The sequence below is a fragment of the Copidosoma floridanum genome, unplaced genomic scaffold (genome assembly GCF_036245765.1).
Source record: "Copidosoma floridanum isolate Cflo_tuat_1 unplaced genomic scaffold, Cflo_Japanese_pri ptg000013l, whole genome shotgun sequence".
Lineage (NCBI taxonomy): Eukaryota > Metazoa > Arthropoda > Insecta > Hymenoptera > Encyrtidae > Copidosoma > Copidosoma floridanum.
This window is the reverse complement of record NW_028321890.1, coordinates 15,529,129-15,546,226: the sequence shown is the minus strand read 5'-3', so window position 1 is coordinate 15,546,226 and position 17,098 is coordinate 15,529,129. Positions and strand designations below refer to the sequence as shown.

The following is a 17,098-nucleotide window of genomic DNA, read 5'->3' as shown; positions in this document are numbered from 1 at the left end:
ATTTAAGAAAATTTTGTTCCTCTTAATGCACTAATAGACATATAACAAAGCCAAATAACGACAGAGAACTATTAATTTTATAAACGATGAAACGCTCATGAATACAGCAAGTCGTTAAAGAAACTCACGAAAAATTCTCATAGAATTAGGTCACTCTTTTATCTCGAGACAGTACAGAGAGTTATACGTGTTGTGAGCTGTGAGTAACAAAAAACCGAGTCTGGGGAATACCCTAAACCTAGTGCACAATGTGTCATGTTCTAGCTCATGTTTTATAAATACGATCATCCCATGCTCCTATTTTTTGCCCCAACCGGTGAAAAACCTTTTGCCATTTTTGTTTCTTTTTACACAATTTTTGGCTGCCCTAAACTAACCTATTCAACTTGTACTTTTTAAATTTTTTTTACAATATTCTATGTTTATTTGATTTCATGCGAATCACCGGTATGACATGTACGTATACACACTTGCCAGCATAACTTTGGCTGCCAAAATATTTTGGAAGTTTTCCAAATTGAAAACTTATGGTTATTAAGGTTAACGTTAAGATATTTCAATGTCTTTTTATCTATGAAAAATTTTCTTTCTACCTGCAACTAGACATTTTATAAAATATGAAAATGCACTGTCCAAAGTTTATACATTAGAAATACATGCATTGTCACAATGGAAACTTGAAAAATGTTTATGTATCCCATTATACTTATCATAATATCTCTAAAAAGATTTAAACGACCTCAAGAATACATTCAAAAAGATTCCACATGAAAAACGTCACGATCTTAGGGGAAAAAAAAAATTAAACGTATGCTATTGTGGAGAGCTTAGAAATATATAGTACCGAATTTATTGTAAGTAATACCACCAGCTTTCGACTTTACCAAGCCAAGAAAGACAAAAGTTTCCAGTCAAATCGCCTCTTGTGTGACAAAAGTTTCTCTGTAACAAATATATTTTCAAACTCACCAAAGCCGCCACTTGATGGGCTTTCGAAAAAATGCAGACTCTACACAAAAAGCTCCGCATTCATCGAAATAAATTAAAAGAAGGGGGAAGAACGAAAAGCAGAGAAAATGCGTATTCAAACCAGCCAAATGTTATTTTGCGTCTCTTGTCTGACGACAACCCACCCTCCTAAACCCTTGTCTCTCAAGCGTTTCCCCCCGAACGATTTTCCAATAATAGAGCCATATATTCCGCACCATAACAAACAGTGCCATCTCACGTCCAGTGACCCCCTCCCCCCCTCATTTTTTTCTTCTACCGTACGTGAAACCAGCCGGTTAATCTATCCCTCCATTTTTTGCTCTCCCGATTTCCTCTTCATTTCCGCCAACTCGAGAGATCTTTCACTTTATCCGAGGCTCTTCTTATGGTCCTTTTCCTCTTTTCCCGCGCGTCGGACAAGTGGACATCGACGCCCGTGATCTTGTCTCAAGCTCCACAGTTAGAGATGAAAACGAAAAAAAGCCCGACTTTTACTTATTTTCTCGTCTGCTGACGCGCGACAAGCACTTGCCTCTCCTTCCGCCGACGTACACGAGGATGTTCCCAATTTTCCAAAAGTTGGCAGATGCGAATTCAGCTTAACTCCCGAGACATAGAGTAGGGGGATCCCCCGTGAGCGCGCGAAATACTTCCCCCCACTTAAGTGCGTATACTTCGTACGCATGCGCGAGCCAGCACATGAGTTATCGTTGCAATTCGATTCAAGTGTCGGAAAAAATTCTCCCCCTCCCCGTCCAATTTCGTACCACTTGTGTATTTCATACACAAGAACGGAGAGCGTATATGCATGAAAAAAAAAGATGGAGAGGGGCAAGAGATAAGTTTCTGCTTTGCAAATTGCTAACGCTTCCCCCGAGAGAGCAAGGTGGGAGGGGGGAGGGGGGTAAAAGAACAAGGCACATGGAGGAAGCTGCATCCGGACAAGCTCACGCGATAAAAGCTGCTACGCGCTTGTAGATGCCTTTTTACCCCCTCCTCCAAACGGGGGTCTAACGTTCAGCGAGAGATAAAGGAAAAAAAGTTAGGGGAGCCGGGGGGGGGGAAGGATAAGAGATAGAGGTTGGGTATAGGAGAGCCTGATCCGCGCAAAGTCGAAGAAGCTCGCAAAGCGCTCTTCTGGCCTTTTGATGCGCGCGCTCGTGTATTTGGCGAGGAGCGAAGAGAGAGATACGAAGGGGGAAAATAAATCAAATGGAATTCGCGGAGGGGTGAAAGAAGTTCATGCGGTGGCGGGCAGAGGGCTTGGGAGAGAATTACCGAGAATGCAGCTTTCTCCGGAGAACGATGGGGAGGGAAACGCATGTCGTTTATCAGAGGAGCTGCTGTGTTGATGCTCGCGGCGTTTCTTGCTCCGCAAGCGAGGGCCCGAAGAGCTTTGCACGCGCGAACGGGTTTCATCAATTTTGCGCTTCATTGGCTTTTGGTTTTTTTCTTTTGATATTAAATCGTATGTTTTGCTCCCTTAGTATCGTTGCAGCGATGGAATGTTAATTTTGAATAATGCTACAGTTTTGGCTGCTCGAAGTGGGTTGTGGGTAGTTTAAGTTTTGGATACAGTGATTTTGAAAAAAGTCTGTAAGGATGGGTTGTGTTTTTTGAGTGAGCAATTCAAAATGGGGTTGAAGAAGGTTTTTCGACCAACTTTAATACATGTACTTTCGATTTGCATATTTTTTGCAGTATTTGACATCTCAAAACGGGACGCCATACTAAGAAGGCGTTGGAAGTAGAGGTTATGTTATTCGAAAGGTGTTCTGTCTTTTTACATTTTCCTTTTTTGTTAGTTAGAAAATTTGCTGAAATTTCAACAACAGACTTTGAATAAATTATAAAAGAGCTCCGAACTTTCAGTTTTGGAAAAAATATTAAAATGATGGGAAAAAAAAACCAAACATAACCTCTTCTTTCGAGATTCCCTTGAAAGTTATTTTCAATGAGATGTAACAAGTGATTAAAAAATTTTTAACTTTTCACAAATATTTTTAAACATTTCATAGTAGTTGTAATCGAAACCAATATTTTGACAAAAAAAAAAAAAAAAAAAAAATCTAACTTGCATTGCATACACCATGTAATTTAACGTTGTGAAACAAAATGTATATTCTGCTCATTTTTCCATAAGCAAGTGCGATATTAAAATAACAATAATCAATAATTATATTGATAGTATCATTTTTTTACAAAGAGTATGTTTTGTAATTTTATAGTTGTAATAATGTGATATTTGAAGCGGTAAAAAAACTTTATAAATAATGTGAAAATTTTCTCTGCAAGTACTCCTTCAACATATTATATACATTAATACCACATTATGATATCACAACATGTTGGGCTGTTGATGACGTAATGCAAACTTATGAATCATATTAAACATTGATATTGCTCAAATGAAATAAAGTTTATGGAACCTGCATTTACTATAGCAAATTAATTGTCAGAGCTTTTTTTCCACATTGTAGGTGAATGATGAAAAATTGCTTTGAAACATGAAAAGAGCTCACACGTAAACGATAATCGAGACGCGAGCTTTGATCACCGCAATTGTTACATTTTTCACGGCTGATGATTTTTCAAAAAGATTGCGAGAATATTTTGTTTTTGCGTGAAAAAATAACCCTCCCTTTTGAACACGATATTTTCACAAATGAAGGAATTGAGTATGAATGGTCACGCCAGCGAAGTATATACTACGAGCTCGATAAGCGACTCTGAGAATAAATACACGTACACACACCCACACACCGCGTGTACACGTATAAAAGAGCATTTAAAGCCGAACCATCTTTTGAGCTTTTCAGGTCAAAACAAGTGGAAATTCTCCGAGTCGGCGTATCTCGAGCGAGAAAGCTGTGTCAAAACAATGCTCTTTATTTCAAAAGGTTCGATGAGTATCGACACTTTTTCCCTCACTTGTATTTACCTTGGCTGACCGAGTAAAACCGGATCTCCTAAAAAATCTCACCGCAATGACACGCTACGAATTCGTACATACCCCGAGTCGATGCAGAAGCCCATGTATATAAATATGGGCATATCTTCACAAACCCACTTTGCCCTCTTTTTTTTTTTAATATATATTAATCGTAATTAAAAGCAGACGCTCGCGCTCCTTGACGAAACGCCCAGGCAAGCGAAAAAAAAGCCCCCAATGGTCATGCAAAAAACTTTGCCGGCGCCTCGAGCTTTTTCTCTCTCGCTGCCCCGGAAGTTTCACTCCGAGCATGTATATATACGTATATCGGTGAGTGCAGTAGCTGCCCCCCCCCCTCCATGAGCCGGCCTCTTCTCGCTCTAAGGCGCACTCCGCGGTGCCGCTCGAGAAAGTCGCCCCGGCATCAGCGGGGGAGAAGCTCTCGAGTGTCGCTGGCTCTCGAGCGCTTTCGTGCCTCGGCGAGCTTTCGGGGTCAGCGGCACGTCGTCTTAATTGCCACGCGATACGCCCTTATACGCTGCGGTCCTATTTTCTCGCGCGGAACACAATATCTCGTCACCGAGAGTAGCTTTTCTTCTTTTTTTCTTTTTTCTTTTTTTTTTTTCTTTTTTTTTCAAAGTCACGATGCAAATCCGATACGGGTGACTGGTGCGTTCGACTGAGCTTGCGAGAGCTTATTTTACTCCTCTGATGCTTATATATTCAACGTGGTGGCTCATACTCGCGTTGAAATTGTTAAGTTCAACTAAACTTGCGGGGAGTCCTTGTGCCAAAGTGCTTTCCAACTTTTTTCTCCATTAACCTGTTTTTTTTTTTTTTTTTTTTTTTTTAACTTTGCTGGATCCTTAATATTAATAAGATAACGAAAAGATAACCAAAGCATACATAATCTCCTTTGGTGAATTGTTTGTACGCTATAGGTATTATTGAATCCAGGCCTTTAAAGTGTAATGGATAAACACTGAAGGGTTTTTGTAAATTAATATTGCTTTTTTTTTTTTTTTTTTCAACTTGAATAAACGAGTCTGGAAAAGTCTTACTGATTAATCATTGGGAGAGTTTTAGTATATTAACCTTTTGTAAGTTTGGCTGAACTAAAAAGTTTTTCAAGATACTGTTGTTTTTAGGTATGACTATTTCAAAGGATAGTAAAATAAACTTTGTGTTTCGAGTAAAACCTAAAATAGAGTAAAACAAACTTTGAATGTGAAACGAGGTTGGTTCGAGTATTTTACAGCATTAGATGCGTAATCAGCTCCTTGTGTACGTAGTCCAATTTTCAGACTAATTCGAGTAATATTTATCCAATCGGGCACGCATTTGATCGATAACTTTGTTTTCATACTCGAATGCAATGGATTGGAGCCGGAGATGTTTTACCAGAGAGAACGAAATTCCTAGTACTGTTATTACGAAGCTCTGGAGTATAGGAAAACAGATTTTTTTTTGTTTTTGCTTCTTGTAACTTTGGTTCCAATAAAAAACACGTTTTTTTGTACCATACGTACATTTATCTGAAAAAAACAAATAAATACGTGAAATAGAAAAATATGACTAGAAACAGTTGAAAAACGTTTCTTTTTTTTCCATTGACAGTAAGAAACTGACACTATAGCAATTGCAAACATTGCGAGGCTTCAAAAAATTTCATACATAGCACATTTTTTCCACAACATTCTACCAACACACTAAACGCTGGTAATTATCTAAAATTAACCAATAAAAACTATTTAAAGCAGAAAAGGATTAACGGAACGTAATTGTTTATTTTTTTTTACAAAACATTTTTTACGTTGGTGATGAAGGTATCAATATCAACTGCTCTTTGTGTGCAAAAAGAACGTTTTTTATTCATAAGCTTAACCACTTGCTGTTTTCTGGCGATATGCAACGATCAGGTGTACTTTTTCCAGTCACACAGCGTACAGGACCAAACATTTGCGTGCTTCACCGGAAAAACGCACCCCCGGAAGTCAAAGGCAAAGCTCCCGTTATCGTTTTCCAATACCCCGGCACTGGGATATTTTGTAATTTTAACGAAATTCATCTCTCACCCCCTCCCACCTCATCGAGGTCGACTTCCGCACCGCTCGACTGATCAAAAAATATCGCTCGATCTGTTTACTCGAGTGCTCCGATTCTGTATATTGAGTAATGGGTAGTTGAGGTGGATGCTTATGCCGTTGAGCGCATCAGGCGATTTTAGTCGGCCAAGAGATTCTTGCACGCAACGCTTGTCGAACGTTTCGGGATGTCGTTGAGATTCGTTTGAGATCGGGCTGGAAAGGTGTAAAGCCTGTCTAGGGGTAAACGAGGGTATCATTGCGGTTGCTCCAATTATTGCGTTACTCTCGAATAATGCGTATATTTTAACTGAACTGATGAGTTATGGATAGTAAATACTTGAAATCATTAAATCAAGTTATAGAGTACCTAATTCATTGAACTTCAGTTCAAAAATAGCCTTAAAAACTTTACACTTGTATAACAAAAAATCACGTCCGCAATAACTGGTGCACACATAACCTCTTTCCCTATGATGGTATTATTGCGGATACCCGGTTGATTTAGCATTGAAATTGACCACAATAATGCATGCACAATAATAGGTACATACAGGCCTGCACTAATACCAGCATTGGCAACTGAACTTTAAAACCTCTTTTTAAATCGATATTCATGAGTTTATACATTTATCAAAGGGGAATTCAATAGTTTTTGAGTCCAACATTAATAATAAAAAACAGTCACAACGATTTGACGCACTTAATTTCTTAGACAATCGTTTAAAGCTAACCACTAAAAAAAACCGCAATTATACCCCCGTTTACCCCTACTTAGACAGAGTGTGAGATCTAACCTGAGATCTCATAGATGACTATCAGATATACCATCTGAGAAAGCACCTGAGATCTGCCTGAGAATTGAAGAAATTTATTTTGTTTATAAAAATTGACATAAAAAACTGTTAAAGATGTGTTTTTCGATGTACTATTCGAACGGGACAGCTTGAATACTGTCAAAATTGATTTTTAATTTTTTTTTTTTTTTTTTTTTTTTAGTAAGGACACTTTTTAAGTAATCCCAGCAGAGATCTCAGGTAAGTTTTGGCATGAGATTTCAGGTGACTATCTGATGCCAAAAACTCACCTCAGATCTCAGCTAAAATTTCATACAAAGTATCCACAGTCAAAAAAAATTTAGATGGTGCATCAAAAAACACATCTTTATAAGTGATTTATGTCATTTCTAAAAAGGAAGTAAATTTCTTCAATTCTTAGGTGAGATATCAGATGAGTTTTTGGCAAGATAGGCCGTCGACAGGGAACACAATACAATATTTTGTGTGAGACAATTTAGAGTTTACTTTGACATTTTTTTTCACTGACAATTCTCTTTGCGTTTGTAAATTGATTTTACCTATCTTTTAAATACTAGAAATGTACGAAATTTATAAATTTATTGTTAAATAATATTTTTTTCTTGCTAGTCAAGAGTGAATATTATAAGCATATCATGTCATCAAAGTACCATCTTACAATAACATTGATCCAATCAATATTATTGTACTTCGTGCATATCTCCCGATTACTCCTTAATTGTTTAACACACAGCTTTTTACATCTATATTAAATCATAATTGATTCAGAGCTAGATAGACGACCACATCTTTTTTTTCCATAAACCTTAGCAAAAACGACATGCCGCAAAATAGTGAAGTTTTAAGACGTCAAGAGTTTATTAGGTTAAAGTTAGGTCTGATTGACTTTTCGATAAATTGTTTAATGATCATAATTAATTACTTGAGTATAATTTTATATAAGTAAATTAAATTTTTTTCAAACCAACGTGCATTTTTTATTTCGTTTTAAATTACCGTAGCTAGTTATGCGAGGTTTATGTGCATGTACCTGCATCAAAGGAAGTTAATTATTTCTCAGACATGATATAATTAAACGTCAATGACGTAACATTCCTTGTGGTAACCAACAGCCAGTTTCGACATTGATAACTTTTGTCATGCTGAGGCATTTGAGGAATAATCATGTACGTCCTTTGGTAACAAGTGTTGCGTTTTGGGATGACGAGTTTTGTTTAAACTTCTCCATTTGAAATATGGTTATTTTTTGCTTTCGATCAAATGTCAAGAGCACAAATCGATGTTACCATTTTTCATGGAGTTTTGTAAAGTGACGTTTTTACTCCTTTACCGTTTACAGCTCATATTTTGTTAAATCAAGCTGTTGTGGTTTTCGTTATCTAATTTACATTTTACTTCAATTAAGTGATTTCACCCGATATTTTTTCCATTTTGCTGTAAATAAATTCTTTTGTTTCCTAAACAAATACACCCGGCTGACGTATGGCTAAAGCCTGACCCGATTGTCAGCAAAAGTCCAAAAAGCCTGCGTGATCAAGAAAATGGTTGTATAAAAATTTAAAAAGTTGGGAGGGAGATAGACAAAAACAAACAAGTTAACATTGTGTTAAAAGCTACAAAAGGATAGTGAGTGGTGAAAATAGGATGAGAATACTTGGCAAGAGTTTTTTGGTCCGGTAAAGAGCAGAAAGAGCGAGTGAAATAGAAGAGTGCGTGGGGCTGCAAAAGCGGCAGCGTCAGATAAGATTGAAAAGGAACTGCTTAGTACTTGTAGCAAGCTAGATAAATCATTAAAGAGCACAGAGGATTCTTCTAAGTCTTTTTTTAACTTGCAGTTAACAAGAAAGAAAAAAATAAGTGCTGTAACATAAATAGTTGCGGAATAAAGTAGTACATGGATAAGTGGTTTGATTTGTGTTATAAAGTAGGTAAAAAAATAAGAAAATTGTTATTGAATCTGGCGAAGTGTTTTTTAACATTTATTTACTGTTTATAAGGCACATGCTAAACAGGCGTTCATATCAGGAGCAATAATGGTTTTAATGGCCGTAATCATTGCACTCCAAAAGCATTGAACATATTTCTTTATTACTAACGCGATGCAAACAATTTTTAATGAACGTCTAAAATTCTACTGATTGTTACAATCTGCTCTTCTAAAGTAATCCACATTGCGATTATTTTAACTTGAAGAAACGTCCATCAATTACGTGAGGTATTTGTTCCCTAAATTCGGATCCTATCTTCCTTCACAATGGGATTCTGTGAGATTTGGTTCGACTTTACCTCCTCTTGCGTGAGATTTTTGCTCCACTTTTTCTATAAAATTTACCAAATTGAATTAAATTCAACGAATGATAGCAAAATAACAAGTAAAAATAAGCATATATATATTGCACAGGCTAATCGTATCGTGTCAGTACAATAACAAGATACGAGTAACCATGTTCACACGGGTAATAAATGTATGTCGTTTAAATTATAAAGTTGACGTATTATTTTTAATGCCTACTCCCCGTAATCGCGATATTTAGCGAGATTTTTCTGGACCACTTCCCTCCCTTTGCCTCGCTAAATTAATGGATGTCTCCTACAAGAGTTTATCGTTTACGAAATCAAGTAGAAATAGACGAGTAGGGTAAGACGAGCCATGGACGACCGAAGTATAGGGTAAAAATCGATTTACCACCCATACTGCGACGGACATACAGGTAGTACGAGCTAAATAAAATCATACGAAAAGTCGAAGGTTATCAATAATTTTATGGCAAATATGCCGAAAAAAAATCTTTAATTAATATTATTAGTTTGTTTCAAAATTAATGATACGAATAAGATCGTTATTTGATAAAAAAGTAATAATTCAGCGGCTAAAATAACATTAGAAAGTCCTATTTCACTGATGTTTTGTGAATGGATGTAAAATAGACATTAGCATTATTTAAACACTTATCAAAGGTGATAAATGAAATGCATCTTATTGCTTATTACAAAAAACATCGTAAAACAATTTCGACGTTTCACCTAATAGTGCCCTGTATTACACTTCCATACCTAAATAAAAAGTCAATTTCCACTTGTCAGCGTAATACACAGTTTCAAAAGGGCTATCGAGCAGATGTGCAACCTGAATGAAGTTATAATGAAGGGTCTCGAGAGTCAGGGGTTGCAGGGAACGCCTGCCTATAAATACCCCTGCCCTCGAAAAAACAAGCCCCCGAGAACGGATTAAACGTGCTCACGGCGTTTGTGCGTGCAAGCACTCGTCCGTGGCTCTCAGGAGCTTTTTTTTTTCATCACCCTATAAGGAGGGAGAAAGGAGAGTCGATCACCCGCCCATTCGTTCGAGCAGCTCTTCCTACCCACGCCGTCAATCTTCGCTTGTCACGGCACACTTAATTGCCCTTTTTTTTTCACCTCTTCATCAGTTGTTTGTCTGAAAAACAAGCTAGTAGTAGGTAAGTTGCGAAAGTTTTGCTGGCTGACGTTTGTACATGTAATAAATGGTATTTCTTTGTATACGTATATGGTACTTATAGGTGGACATTGGCTCAGCCGAAAAGATCACTAGATACAATGTAAATACATACAACATGACAATGTTAGTGTTAATGATCATGAGGATAGGGCGATGATACAAGTATACTGGTAGTGTCACGGGAAACTTGCCTCTCAATCAATCACGTACTTCGGGCCCCTCTCTTGCTTTGCCACGAAGTTTCCGTGCTCTTCCTCGTGGGTTACATACACATCTATTAAATCTCGGCAAAGCACGAGACAAGAGCGGGATAATTGGGGATAATTTAACAGGTGTTTGATACAACGAGGCTTCACCCGAGAGTTGCGAGGGAAAACTTTTTTCCCCCCCTCCCTCCAATCATGAAACACTAAGTTGGTCTAACTAGATACAAACCCATCCCCCTCCCCTTCCTGCCGCCCTTAGTGTTAACTGTATTAATTTGCGGGGACAGAAAGTTCTTAATCCGATTGTCTATTCGTATTCTTCTCGAATCAATTATAAACTCGACGGGGACGATTCGCGTGATTACGATGAGAAAAGCCGAGCTTGGCACTGCGTGTGATGTAACGGTTAAAGTTTAACTCGTTCGATAGAGCGTATTGTAAGTAATAATGACAAGTTTTTTTCTCTTTTTTTTCCCCAATGAAGAGAGTCAGTGATGCGAAACACGATACACGATGTATACTTGTATAGGAGTGGTAATTTGTCGAATTTGAAGAGGTATGTGGAATTGAAACTAAATATTAGTGATTGGGATGGGAACGAATAGTGTTTTGTACGGGAAAGGTCTCGATGAAAAAAAAATTCACCCTCGTTAATGAAATGTCACGAATAACGCTGATTTTGCAATTCACAAATTTGCAATTAAGTGATCCCGAAGCAGTAACTGATAAGCTGTCACTCATATGCGTAACATGTGTCTATACCTATACGGATGGGTTCGAGAATAATCCAGACGTCTCCGAGCTAATTATGTGCTACGCGAAAAGTTGCTGCTGAGATTCAATCGTGGCATTCGATACATGTGACATCTTATCGATTGCTCGATAACTCGTCGTCATTACTAGAAAGTAGTAAAGTATAATTAGTCTGATGAATTCCTAAGCATAAATGTGTCTTATAGTTTACTTAACGCTATAAGGTTGGATTTAAGATTTTTAGAGAATTTATAAGGACTTACTAGGCAAATTATACTTTACTGAAATTATTTGCTGATGACAAGTTTTCGAGCAATCGATTAGACATCGATTGTATCGAATGACTCGATTGAACACCACAAATTGTCTGCAAAACCGCAGAGTAAAAATAATTGAACAAAAAAACTGTCAAATGGCTGAGGCTGTTGCATTTACTGCTGAACTTGAATTATAGTTGTTCGTGTTTGGATACATTGAATTTGAAACTATTATTACTTACGTAGTTCATCAGATTTTTTAATGCTGTTTATGGGGAAAAAAAAAATCAAAAATAGTTAATATCCATTTGCTACGTTTTCGGAAACTAATAGTTTGTTTTCGAAATTTAAAGAAGTAGGTATACCTACGCGCATTAAAGCTTAAACATATGTTTAGTATCAACTATTGTCGTGTTAGTGGTCAAATGACGGTACATCTAATAAATTTTTCAGCAAATCAGTTTGTTTAATGTTTACAATTGACACGTTAAGCATTAGTCAAAATCACATGTAAGAAAAAATGTTTAACAGTATCAAAAGTTAATTTCGAATAAGATTTTCTGGTATGGCTTATATCTACAATAAAGTGATAAACTAATGAGAGAAATAATTACAAAACGTAAGTTTACTCATTTGTTTATATATATGTTATTTTTAAACTCTTAGGGCACACTATTTTTCACAACAAAAGGGAACATAAAGATTATAAACTACCGTCGGACTTGAAGAAAATACAGTTAATAATGGACAACGGCAAGGGAGAGACGATGAGAAAAAAACGTAAGAGGATAGCACGGCGCACCTAAAATCCGTTCAAAGAAGCTCGAAAAATAAACGGAGGCCAAGGAGCTGGAAAAACAGAGAAAATATTAGAGCACAGGAGGAGGGAGACTTTCTCACCGTGACTCGCAAGCGAAATTGATAAAGAAAATTTATGGGCGTCTCGAAAAAATAACTTGTTTAGGGGGAAAAAGCTGCACACGGTGGTTCTGAATTGCGAGGATGTTTTCTTTTCTTTTCTTTTTCATTGTCATTCCTTTTTTTGGATGAATTGTTGGCCGTTGTTTTTATCTCTACGAGAAGACAGCTGACAGCTTTTTTTTCGGGCACGTCACGCAGTTAGTCGTATTAAAAATAGGTTTGGATTTCAAACAGAGCCCTGCGTATTTCTATGGTTCGTTTGTTTTTGTCTTTATGTACTCGTGTGTGGCAAACATTGCTACTTTTGTTATTCCATGTGATGGTAAATGGTGTAAAATTGGACTGATGGCCAACAGTCGTGCGTGTGCAAACCTATTATAAAGAAATCTTGTTCAGTTTTTTTTCATCATTTTTTTTTCTGTATACGAGCCGCAGACGGTGAAAAAATGATATGCAACGTGTCAGAGATGATGTGCACACACGTATCTTGGGTTTTTATGATTATTCTTTTTTTTTTCTTTTTTTTTTTTTCTATGAACCACAATAAACCTGAGACGTTTGTGTGGTATTTTGTCCTTTTTTCTGACCAGCTATGTGCGGAATGATCTTAAGATTTAGTGGGTCAATGTTACGGTTTAATCTCATGTATATTTTTGTGTGAAATCAGTATTTTTCTATCTTGTATAGTAAAATAAGGGAAGGATACTCGATTTTAAGCAGCAACCATTGCTACGGTGTTACGATTTTTGTTGATTTTAGTTGCCAAAGAAAACAGTTTGCAATTAACACATAAAATTTGTACGGACAATGTGCATACTTTAAATTATATAGCCTAAATGATTTAAGTTGAAAACAATTTTTTTTCATCGGTATGTGTAGCTTTCATAGACCAAAAAACAGCTTTTTATATGTTTGTAAGGTAGCAACTATAATTAGTAATTAGAAATAGAATGTATCATCAGGAATCAGACCTCATATAAAAAGATATATAAATACATAAGAAATCAATAATGCACGTCAAAACTTATTTACTGAGTTTACCGTATATACCGAGTTTATTATGATTGTATTTCAAATCAAATCTTTTGTCTGCGTGTGTAGCAGATTCCGAGGCAAAAGCTGAACAGAGGAATGTAAAAAGGGTAGTTAGGTATAGGGAAAACAAGAATATCATCTTTAATTTAAGGTGTATGAAAAAAAGATAAATTAGAAACTAATATGTAGGGTGAAGTTTCTAATTACTGCAGCTTATATTGGTCTAACCATACAACAGCATAAAATAAATTTTAAAAAAACCCATGTCTAACTAATTATGATAAAAGTATTTAATCTGCATGTATTAAAAAATTTTTAGAATGATAAATACGACGAACACTAGATACTAAAAGCTGGATCTTGTTCCTGTATTTTTAATACCTGATGCGGGATCTCCATTCACAACAATCTAATTACTGCATGTACAACACTTTGTACGTGTATGTTGAAACTTGACAAAAAAAAGTTTCACTTCAACAGTGTTACCTTAAATAAGTATGTTACCTGTATGGAATCAAATATTAATGAGATATCCAAATAATTAGAAAAAATTTTAAAATAAATGAATAAATATAAATATAAATATAACTCTATGTTTACCTCCAATACAAAATGAAAAATTTCATGTATATAAAATCTTTATCAGGGCCAAGGGGCTCACCAAAAATAAATTCATATACTTACGTACACATATACGTATTCATACTTTCGTAAAAAGGGAAAAACTAATATACCAACAAACACATAGTTTCGTGTGTATTCTGCATCGTATACTGGTCAAGTATTTTTGGAGGTAGAGAACGACAAAAATCTTGATAGCTCAAAGTATTCCTTGGTGAGAGATTGGACCAGGAACGGGCAGTGCAAGCTCATTATTATTCAGTAAGTACAGTATTCCCAGTTCGGGCCGTCTTAAATTTTTTCTCGGCAGTGTAGCTCTACACTGATGAATTCTTCATTGATGCTGAATTGAAAATAAAGCCTCAAATAAGCCACTTGCTTTTCTATCAGAGAAGATGGAAAAAAAATTTTTTTTTCAAGATAACATACTAACCAATACTTTTATAATTTTAAGTTCATCTCTTAATAATTTTATAATTTTTTATTATTACTTCTTATATTTATCAACAGCCAACACGAACAATAAAAAAAGTGTGTAAATAAGTTTCGCAAAATTAATTCAAAGTACTCAACAGCTACGAGTGCAGGAATCGGCGTTATTGTTTATAAATTTGATCGGTTTGACAACAAGCGCGTAACTACATACTTGTCATCGAGTGATGAATTTTCGCTCCAGCAAATTCAAGCTTCCGCGTGATTTGTCAAGAACTATAGTACCGCCGGGACGTAATGCCGATGCGCGTAGGAACAATAACACCACATCACATTTACGCTCTATAATAGAATAATGTGCTGATGTAGCCTAATGGTCGATCGAGCGTAAAATGAGATCCATAAGTTTTGACGAACAGAAAAATCGCTGTATCCACTTTCATGTCCAGAAACGTCGATTTCCAGTTTTATTCATGTATTCGAAGTGGAATTTGTCATCACTTTAACAAATTCCCATTTTAAATGTATATATGTATGTATGTTTGATTAATACATTATATTTCGGACTTTTGACAAAATGTGTTAAACAAAGTCTCAAAAAATGGGTGGGTTTGCCCTAAAAATTGATCGTAAACCTGTTGCTTCATATTTATATACCATTTTTAGGGATTCATGTATAGCCAAGCACCAATAAAATTATTTATAAAAGTAATTAATCCATTTGATATCCAAACGTCTGGGGTGTAACGTTTTTATAAAGTGCCATTTTTTATCTTAGTATCATTTCGAACAAAATCAACACTTAACTTTTTTTTGCTTAATCAACAACGATCGCTGTATATGTAGTTTGGGTTAATAATTCGCATGCTATAAAGTGACGAGATGGTATCCACGCAGTAATAAGAAGAACACACACTATCACGATAACGCAACTAGTTGAGTAACGAGTTAGCAAATTTTAGGAAAAAGTACATACCTACTTGTTAAAACATGTCCCTATCCAGAGAATAAATAAAAAATCAATGTCTTTGTGATGTAATTTAGCTTATTAATTTAATATTTTAGTTCTATTTAGAAAAATAATTTTGACTATTTTTATCATAGATGAGTTGAATAACGGTTTCGTGTTAAATAAAGACCGAACGTGTTTCAACATAATGTATCTTGTGTGTGGTTTATATTGATATAACAAAAAAAAAGTTATATCAAAAGAAAATTATGGTATCTAAACTATGTAGTTTAAATATTACATCATGGTTATTCCAATTGGAATTACATAATCGAGTATAACTGATTAAACACTAGGACAAAGTTTGAGATTTTGGTATTTTCATTAATACCATTTTTATATAGAACGATTTTTTTTCTGCGTGGAAATCATATTAAAAATGTTTGGTTACCATTGTAAAGTCATAGAACAAGAAATAAATCTCAAGTTTCAGGAATTTAAGCTCTCAAATATTCACACTAAAGTGAGTACAAATCAATGAAGAAAACTATTTTACCCTATTTTGTTTATGTTTTTAACACCATCAACTTGGATTCGGATGTTCGAAAGAAAAAAAAGAAAAATATCAATTCTCTCGGCTCAGATGCAACACCACCAAGCTGATGATTTTTTTTTTTTTTTTTTTTTTTTCGTCCCCCCGGATCGAGCCATTATTTATCCCTCCCTTTCGTCAATCAAGAAAACCAACAAACGAGAACCGAGAGTTATAGAAACAATGAGAAAAATCTCATCGCGTCGATCAACATTGGACAAACAAACAAACCCCTTCACTCTCTCGTTCTTTTCGAGTATATACACACACGTACGGTACTAAAGCAACAAAGTCGGCAACGCGAAAATGAATCACGGCGAGCGATAGATGGAGCAACAACAATTGCATAGCGCGGCCGAGCGAAATCCAATTGCGACAGATTTAGAGTCCAGGGGAAGCTTGCACTTATTCGCGATTTACCCAATGTGTACACACCGCACACGCCAACCAAAGACAAAGTGATCCTTAACTTTAGCTAATACGAAGATTGGCGTCGTCGATGCGAAGGGTCGTATTGTTGTTGTCGCGTCCATATATATATACACATGGGGACCGTGTACGTGCACACGTGCGTCTGTGTAATGAGTATGTAGATATCAAAAAAAAAAAAAAAAAAAAATCACAGCTCTTCGGGCGAATGGGTGTAGGTATGCTACTCCTCGTACGTTGCACTCTGTTGCCGCTCTTTATCGCCGCAGATACGCTCTCCAATGTGATGCCCATCGCTTGGGCATTTAGTGAGTATATGTACATGGGTACTTGGGCGGGCTGTTATATTTGCTGTGTGCTCAATGTGGCAGAAATCGGAACTCGGATACCCAAATCCACTTGAAATACATCTGCTAGAGACATCGGTGCCAAAATTCATGAAATTCGCGCGCACAGCGAATAGGAGAGGTTTTCATGGACACCAAGTATCCCCCACCCTCCCCTTGGGTTGGGCTACCTGGTACATCGTCCTCAAAGCATTCATTTCACACGTAGTGGGCGAACGACCCGGTTACTTTCTTTCTTGCGCTTTTAACTTACA

The 17,098-nt window shown here is 36.3% G+C and overlaps 1 long non-coding RNA gene across 1 annotated transcript in view; it reads right to left on the bottom strand.

Annotated features, from left to right (window-relative positions):
* LOC149374899 (uncharacterized) overlaps window positions 1-17,098 on the bottom strand; it is a 50,445-nt gene that overhangs the window by 17,286 nt on the left and 16,061 nt on the right. The gene's annotated exons all lie outside the window — the stretch shown is intronic.